Source organism: Leptonychotes weddellii, chromosome 2 (assembly GCF_054177405.1).
Source record: "Leptonychotes weddellii isolate Sample4059 chromosome 2, ASM5417740v2, whole genome shotgun sequence".
In the NCBI taxonomy this organism is placed as follows: Eukaryota; Metazoa; Chordata; class Mammalia; order Carnivora; family Phocidae; genus Leptonychotes; species Leptonychotes weddellii.
The window spans coordinates 90945569-90955664 of NC_138370.1; positions in this window are offsets into that span (position 1 = coordinate 90945569).

The window sequence follows — 10096 nt, forward strand, 5'->3', positions numbered from 1 at the left end:
AAGAACATTAGAACATAATATTTTAGTAAGTCAGGTGAGAGCACTTAAATTGAGGAATTTAAGTTCCAGCCCTTCTTTCTGTACTTCTGACAAACATGGGCAAAATGGGAAACTGAAGAGATCACAAAAGACCAGGGTAATTCATCCATGAACAACTAAATTCCATCTACTTTTATTTTTTTAATTTATGGTTGAAGCAATAAGCACCAAACATTTATAGATAATATAATCAATTCTAATGTAAATAAAAATATCCCTAACTTGAGATTTAAGAAAATCAAATAAGGCAGAGCCATGGAGAATAAAGGAAGGCAGATGTCATTTGTTTAACTCTTATATGATTCAAATGAATGGATATTTTACCTCAGATTTAACTGTGATATTTAGGACAGGGCAACAGGTGCCTGGGTCATTTTTCCCCCTAAAAACAAACACACATGATCTGTTTCTCTGCCTTAATAAATGAAGTTTGGGCTGAAGACAACTAGAACCTAGAACATTGTGTGTTGACAGAACCTAGAACATTAGGGTGAGTGACTGTTCACCAGTCTCAGCTCTCATTAATCACACTCCTATTGCAGGGAGGGGCAGAATCACAAAGAAGTGATTAGACTGTCTGGTTACTGCTGGAACTCTAGCCCAATACTTCTGCCAGTTCTTAGTTTGGGAAGGAAAAGGAGCAGGAAGTAACTCATGTAGAGATACTCAATTATGAGGAAACTAAACACCACCTTCATGTCACCCTGTCTCTAAACCATCAACCACATCTACAAAACATTTACCAGGCTCTCTTCCTTTACTCTGCAAAGGTTGCCAAGCTCAAAGCCTTGCCTGGATTGAATTTTGTAAAGATATTGCAAACCTTCCATTGCATCTTCCTTTTCCTTGGCATTCCACACTGGGTGGCTTCCTTGAGCTGTAAAATAAACACTCCAAAGTCCCAGGAATGTGAGAATGGGTTACTCATTCATCATGGCATTCAGTCATCATGATGGTTTGGTCAGTCAGTGAACTCATTGTCTCCTCTGCCACATAACACCCGGTTGATATCCTCTCACCCCAGTGGTGTGGGGTGTAGTGACAAAAACCTAGGGAGGGGCCGGCCACTGGGTGGCTGAGTTCATTAAGCTAAGGTCATGTTCTCAGGGTTGTGAGATAGAGCCCACATCCTGCATAGAACTCTGCGTGGAATGTGGAGTCTGCTTAATATTCTCTCTCCCTCTCCTCTTCACTCCCGCAACCCCCCCCCCCGGCCCCACAACTTGCACAGGAGCTCTCTCTCTCTAAGAAAAAAAAAAAAAAAAAAAACGGGGATATTTAGAACATGAGGAAAACAAAGAGTGGTGGAACCCACATGGCATTAGGAGTAAGTGTAAGTTCTAAAAAATAAGTATTATTCTTTGTTTAAAAAAAATGGCAGAACTACATTTGAGCTGGAATTTTCCAATTCCAATAGCTGTACATTTCCACCACACTACAGTATCAAATGACATACATTATGGTATATCATACGGTATATGATGAAGAGGAAAAACAAGGGAGAAAACACATTAGATCTGAAGATGCCCCTTGTAATGTTTCTTATTTTATAGTTTTTTGTTTTATTGAGATATAAGTGGCATATAACATTATATTAATTTCAAGCGTACCTCATTTAGCCCATGGCTGCCTGGCTGCATAACCGGTATTTTGGGTTTTGTTTGTCATTTTTGACTAATTGGAGTTTTAAAGGGTAGTGATGCTCACTTAAGTGTAATGGCCTGAAACTGCTGGACCTGGCCTGTTTGGGCAGCAGACCCATGTGGTCCCTTACTCAAAATTATAATAAACATAGTTAGAATTTATAAAGTCTATTTTTTTCTTGTAGAAACAGAAAACTGTTACTTTATGGGTAGCATCAAGAGCCCTAACTTTACTTTATCCTCAGGTATAAAGATATAGTTTCAAGGGCACCTTTGCCAAACATTGCCAAATCCTCTGAGACCAAGAACAACTTTTTTTTAATAATAAGTTTAATCCATGAATATCAGTTCTCTAGATTGTAAACTTGGGCAGCATTGACAGAAATTGCAATATGGAGCATTAAACTTCCTACCTACATCCAGAAAGCTTTCACACTCCCCTTTCCGAAGTCTCAGATTTGTGCTATTGGGCTCTGGCAGCGATCTGAGGGTGCAGAGAAAATGATTTGATGTTTAATTCTCAAATCTGTGGAAGAAAGAATTGTTGAGAGAAGAAACTACATAAATAATTATAGTAGAAGTCAAAATGAAAAGTGAGGGAGGAATTAATGCTATTGATTTGGGTTTTCTAGTCAGTAACAGTGTATTGTATAAAGGCTGATAGGATGAAATAAATGATACTCATTGCTCTGTTCCCACAGAGTGGAAGGAGGCCTGCAAAATAGTAGCCTTTCAGTGTGCTGTTTACCTGTCAAATGAATTAATAATGAATGAGTAAAGGAATAAAGAGCCCTTTTTATATTTAGAAAAATGATTATTTCAAAACACATACTGAAAAGAACTTAATGTTGAGCTATAACAATTTGAAAAAAAAATCTAAACCTTTTTTGTGACTTTAAACGAGGGAGAATATCAGTAGGAAAACAAAATAACATTAGATTTAAACATCAATCAATATCAACTGTAAAATACTCAGTTAAAAAAATGTGCTCTCATTTTGGCAAATAAATTTGAGGTTTTTTTAAATTATAAAATAACTTTGCAAATATCAAGTAAACTTTAGCAACATATTTATTACATTATTAGTAGAAATAAAACAATGTTTCTCAAAATATAAGCTCTTACTAAAGGCCCCACTCTGCTTTGTCATCATTCTTTTAAATACTGTAATGTCCTTTCTTGCTCTTTTCCATGTTTGGCAGAACATGGTATTATGCAGTAGCTTGAATGTCTATTCTCAGTTTCCAATTTTTTAGATACTGAGCATATTTATTTTTATTTTATTTTATTATGTTATGTTAGTCACCATACAGTACATCATTAGCTTTTGATGTAGTGTTCCATGATTCATTCTTTGCATGTAGCACCCAGTGCTCCATGCAATAAGTGCCCTCCTTAATACCCATCACCAGGCTAACCCATCCCCCGACCCCGCTCCCCTCTAGAACCCTCAGTTTGTTTCTCAGAGTCCATAGTCTCTCAAGGTTCGTCCCCCCCTCCAATTTCTACCTCCTTCGTTTTTCCCTTCCTTCTCCTAATGTCCTCCATGCTATTCCTTATGTTCCATAAATAAGTGAAATCATATGATAATTGACTTTCTCTGCTTGACTTATTTCACTTAGCATAATCTCCTCCAGTCCCATCCATGTTGATGCCATCAGAAAAGATGAATACCCAACTTTTGCATCAACATGGATGAGCTTATTTAATTTTTAATATAGAAAAAAAATTTTAGTATCAAAATGTGATTTGAAATACATTGCTGATGTAAGGAATGTGTGATAATGTTTTAATTAGTTTGCTTGACTGCTAGAGATTGTTAGGTAAATGAATCCTATCATTTTCATTTAAGTAAAGCTCTTTTCATAAAAGAATGCTAGATTTACTTGAAATTAATAACCAAGCTAGTCAGGATACAATGAGAATTGGGCATGCTCTTCCCTAAACAATTTTTCCTTGGAGGTTACAAGTTAAAATAACAGCTAAAAGATAGTAGTATCTGAGAGTCTTTAATAGTTTGTAGATGTTCTGTAAAATTTCCAAATAAGAATTAACTGAATGTTCCATGAAATATATTACTGTATATATATTATTGTAGTCAAATAGCCAAATAAATAAAACATATAAGTCAAATAAATAAAAATGTAGTTAACCTAGTGACTTTAAAATTTTACAACTCTGTGCCCATTTTAAAAAGAAAGTGTTACATGCATTGGATTCAACCATTAAGCAAAGAGAAAATATTTTTCAATTAGTGGCCGTACCAAGACCTTGGTCACTCAGTTCTTTCTACCCTACCCAGTCTTCTGCTTGCATTTCATGACCCAGGCTAAACTTCACCCTCAACCACTCAGTGTTTTGTTTTGTTTTTTTTCCCACCAGCCTAGATTTCCAGCCTCTTTGCCACCCCCATATGTCCATGCCATTCCTCGTCTCTGCACCAGTCCCAATTACTGCATCCAGTAATAACTGGAGAGGCAAACAGAGGTCTCATCTCTTTCTAAGGCATTTGGTCCAGGCAGCTGAGGCCACTTGGCTGCATATCTAATCTCTGCCATCTCAGGCTCTTGAGGCAGGCTGTGCTAAATGAGCCTTAATTCCCTAAACATAACATAAAAATCAGGTCAGTCTTGCTTTGTGACCCATTTGGACTTTATGCTCTACATCTAGTATTTAAGTTTCTTTCTTTTTTTTTTTTAAGATATTTTTTATTTATTTATTTGACAGAGAGAGAGCACAAGTAGGTAGAGTGGCAGGCAGAGGGAGAGGGAGAAGCAGGCTCTCCGCTGAGCAGGGAGCCCGATGCGGGGCTCGATCCCAGGACCCTGGGATCATGACCTCAGCCAAAGGCAGCCGCTTAACCGACTGAGCCACCCAGGAGCCCCTAGTATTTAAGTTTCAATCTGGTTCCCTTTTTCCGGAATTGTTTAGGCATCCATCAGAGGTTTAGTCACCAAGTCTCTGCATTGTTCTTTATGTCTTCCCTGACTTTGTCCTATGCCATACTCCAGTCCTGCCTGGTGTCTTGCTACCTGCTGGAAGAATTATATAATATTTCCTCTCTCAATCTTAGAATACTTTCATATTTCTAAGTATCACCTATGCAAAAAATCATAGAGAGAAATTTAGTTTAAGATCAATCTATATAAGATCTATATTTAAACATATTAAATGAAACAAAGTTTATCCATTTTATAAGCATATAAAATCTATTCCACTTAAAATCTTTCAGAGACCTTTTATAATTTAATACATAATTTCATTTGGTTTTTGATAAATATAATGCCTTCATCTTATATATAAATTATTTAAATGTCATACCATATTAAAATAATTTTTAAATAAAATTTTAATCTGCCACCATTTGTACATCCCCTAACATCTATTTCAGTACCAGTGCCCTATTTTTAACTACTCTTATAGTTATTGGATTTCTAAAGAATTTGTGCTATAGGATTTTTGACATTTTATTTAAATAATTCAGTTAATATATCTTGTCTTCTGATGTAGCAGTTTTATTGCATTTATGTAATAAAAACAACAATTTCATTAATCAAATTTCTATTACCTTTATAGTTTACAAACTCATTTTTCTGTTTTGTTCTAGATGAAGATCAATCTCTTTTGTATAATGACATGTGTATCCGGTCACCTTGCCAGGCGGTCACTACCATTTCTTACCTCCCCCCGATCACAGCAGCTGCTCTAGGACTTTTCAGTTCCCACATTTTCCCATTCTCCTATGAAATGAAATATGTGTGTAATCAATCAGAATTTCACCTTAGGAGACACCCTTAGGAAACCCATTGCCCTAAAATAAATATGCTTTCATGAATTGATTTTTCCCCTGTATACTGTTTGCATTCACACACACACACACACGCACACACACACACACAGAGTCATCCTCGGGAGAGATGTATTTTCTTATATATATAGTTGTTAAATATGAAATAATGATTCAAATGCCATCACTTTTGGAGAAACCTGGTTGAAAATCAAAGCAAAATTACTTTTATCTAGATATAACTCCAAAATGTACCACAATATGCAAACATTTAGAAAATTTATTTTACATTCATGTAATTGTAAAGGTAAATTCTCCGTATTGTGAGATTGTTAACCAAGGCATGGATTTCAGTTTCTCCTAATTTTAGCAACTGGGGCATTCTAACAAAAGTGATTTGTTTCCCCTTTATGGTTCAGTGAATCTGCTTAACTTCCTATCATTATCGTGATTTTTAAATTACATTTGTTTGCAGATTTTCTTGTATACAAAATATTGAAATATTTAATAGGTTTTTTTCAGCAATAGAAATTTATAAGGTTTTTTCTTCCTCAAAAAATATGAAATGAAAAAAATGTTTTAAAGTAAAAGAGTACTTTTAATTACTAGGATGAATTTAAATCAACCCTCCCCACAAATTAATAAGGATAGTGACAAAATGATTTATTTAGTAATGATGTTTAATGTGTTACTCTAAGCAGATGAACATTAATTTTTTTCTGTCATAGAATATTAGTAAAAATATTTTTCTAGGAAAAACAGCACCATTTAATGCTTCTTGAAATTGTATTGATCATACATTCTCTATTTAGAAAATATTTGATGTATAATCTAGAAAAATAATGCAATGTTTAATTTTGTAAAGTAATTTAAATATATAAATGCCTAAAAATTAATTATCATTTATGTGGTAAAATGAAATGAAAAAAAAATCAACTATAGGATCAAAGGCATTGTCTACATATTCATTATACAAGTATTAAAGTTTCTCTGAGTTATCCAGTATCTATTCTGCATATAAATTGACCAGTTAATTTTACCAACATAGTTGAATAAAGGAAGAATAAAACAGAGATGGAGGCTATGAAATCAGTTTTTGTTCAGAAATACTTAGTGCTTGCTATTGACTAAGAACTGAGGTTATAACAACAAACAAAACAAATGCACTATAAACTTTCATGTATCCTACTCTTTAGTGAGAAAATAAAATAATTATGCAAAGAAATATCCATTTATATACTATACTGCATACTTGAAAGACAAGAATGACATGAGAAGTTGAATGGCAGCGGGGAGCTAATTTAGAATGGGGTTGGTTTTTATGTAGAGATGCAGGAAGATTAGAAACTCTATCAGCACTACTACTTCCATAAAAATCTTTTAGGATTAACTCTTTAATAATGCATATTTTCTACTATTTTATATTTCTCCTATTACAAAATAAGCATTTATTGTCAAATTCAAAAACTCAGAAATAAACTAATAATATATGAATACACACACACACATATTATAAAACATGGTAATCGGTCTTGTAGAACAGTCAACCTTCAATTTAGTTTAAGTTTTTCTAATGAGGTGATATTTTAGGTAATTCTCTTTGTTACTGGATGCGAATATTGGACTAATTTCTGCAGTCATTAACCAAAACTCATGGTAAAAGTGGCTTCCTGTTAACATTCTATTTTAACAGCCTGAGACCTGATGTTACCAGTGGAAGGGATTGGGGTCAGAGGAAGTTGTAGCAAACCAAGGAAATGACTCGGGAAATAGAGAAAGACACACATCTTGTCAAGAGTGGACCAGTAATAATGTAATATCCTCCTCATAGTGGAGAATTGACACATTTGTAAGATATTAGTGAAAAAATAGTATTGGAACAAACAAATAATGAATTAATAGGTAGTATTTATTGATATTTATCATGTGTCATGAATTACACTTATGCTTTTTATTCTTGATTTTATTAGTCATCACTATAAGGTAAATACTTTTATTTTTGGCAGTCTATAGAGAAAAACACTAAGATTTAGAGAGTTTGAGTAACTTCTCAAAGGTGACTTAGGTGGTTAGTGGATGTGGTAGGCTGAAAAATGCCCCTCCAAAAGATACCTACCTCCCAATCCCTGGCAGCTGTGAATGCCACTTTAAATGGCAAAAAGAAAGTTCTTTAGAGATGTAATTAACTTAAGGGTGTTGATGTGGAGATTATGCTTGATTATCCAAATGCAATCACATGTATCCTTAAAAGAGGAAGGCAGAGAGGTAGTTTACACCCTGACACACAGAAACAGAGATCGGAGCGATGTGGCCACAGGTCAAGGAATGCTGGCAACCCATGGATGCTGAAAGATGCAAGGAACAGATTCTCCCCTAGAACCTTCCCAGGGAGCACAGCCTGTCAGCACATTGGTTTCAGTCCAGTAATACTAATACTGTACTTACGGTCTTCAGAAGTGTGAAAGATACAGTTGTGAGATAAGATACAGTAGTGAAAGACACAGTTGTGAAATAAACCAGATAATGCCTCCAGAAATAGAGCTTTCAACCACTTGCCAGATCATACATGTACCATTTTAGCATAGACATTATCAGTTTTTCCTTAACGCCAAAAGCCAGAAGGAACATAACTAAGAAAAAGAGGGGTGTGTGTATGTGTGCCCCGTATATGTGTGTATATATATGTGTATATAATATATACGTGATAATTTATGAAGTCTCAAGGTCTTAATAATAACATCTTAATTTTATAATTTATATACACACATCTATTCACAAATACTATTTAGTTAATCCAAAGTAAGGGAAATTTCTATATAATGCTGTACCATACATTTATTATACTATATTTCTGAAGATACAGTTAACTTTTATAGATAATTAAAACTAGTTTGAATGTTAATCATTCCCTAAAGAGAAATACTTTCCTTCAAAGTTGGATTGGTACTTGCGAGAATTTTAAAATTTATCTTTACTTAGTCTTGTCACTTTAAGTCTTTCATAGCCCTTTAAAAGATTAACCTGATAACTAGATTTTTTCATTCATTTTCCTTGGCTTACGTCTACTTCCTTTCATCCACTTCATTATCATTGCACCCCATACCATACCCTTTGTGACAAATCCTGCGCTGAACTTTCCCCGAAATACACTGTGTATTTGTGCAATTCTAAGTTTGGTTCTTGGATGATACAATTAACCTTGCTCTGTTTTCTCTCATTTCTCAGAAATACTTGTGGGGTTCCCCTCCCATCTAATACTACCCAACACTTTTGTCCTAGCAGCGTCATTATGGTTGGTTTTTCCAGGATTATCAGCTATGCCTGACTAAATGAATACAGTTAACTAAAATAAGAGGGAACAAGCATTTCAAATAAAGGGAATCATAGATGCAATGGCTGAAGCAGAGACAGGAAGACAATTATTAGAAACTGAGGGTGTGGTGGCTGCTGATGAGACATGGCACATAGATAGGTTGAGATCATATTTTGTTATGTGGAAATGTCTGGATTATAGAGATCATCAATTTTTCCTCTCTGTCTGAGTGCTTCATACACTTTCCTCCCTTCCTGGTATCAGTTAAGTTCAAAAATAGAGACAGCCACATTCTTGCAGTATTGTACATCAGTTTGTGCAGTTTCTACAATTCAGCGGTTTTAACAGCAAGACACCTCAGTGGTCTGTATATGAGATGGCTCCCTCGATGCACAAAAACCAATATGAGTTGGACATTTGATGACAATAAAACAATATAAAAATAAAGGCTGAAAAATAAAAGCGATCATTCTGAAGAAAAAAAAATATTCATAGAATACTGATAACCATGGGAGTTCTTCTTATGGAAAACATGTTCCTTCTCTTTTGCCTGTGTATTTTTTGTTGCACCAAAGAGGATATATGCTGGAGCACTTTTAGGGAAGAAAATCAATCAAAAATTATATGAAACTGTTTCACCACCACTACCACAACAACAAGCACCATAACAAGAACAGCAAATCATTTTTAATACGTTTAGATATCAGCCAGAATTGCTTTTTGGAGTGACAGGACCTGATGGGGGTCATATGAATAGAAGAAGCATCATGATCCCTGATAATTTCTGAGCTTAGTGTGTGTGTAGTTTTGAATTCTTATCAACTGTAATAGTTTTATGGTCACTTTTTTTTTTTTCAAATTAAATTCTCAGATTATTTGGCACTTTCAGAAACTCCTGCTTTCATTAAGAGAAGGACTTTTCATTCAAAGGAAATTATTCTATGGAATCTGACCACACTATCTAATTTTTTTTCTTTCAGGATTTACCTTTTTATTTTTTTTATTCTTATGTTAATCCCCATACATTACATCATTAGTTTTAGATGAAGTGTTCCATGATTCATTGTTTGTGCATAACACCCAGTGCTCCATGCAGAATGTGCCCTCCTCAATACCCACCACCAGGCTAACCCATCCTCCTACCCCCCTGCCCTGTAGAACCCTCAGTTTGTTTTTCAGAGTCCATCGTCTCTCATGGCTCCTCTACCCCTCCGATTTCCCCTGCTTCATTTCCCCTCCTGCTACATTCTTCTTCTTTTTTTTCTTAACGTATATTGCATTATTTGTTTCAGAGGTAGAGATCTGAGATTCAAC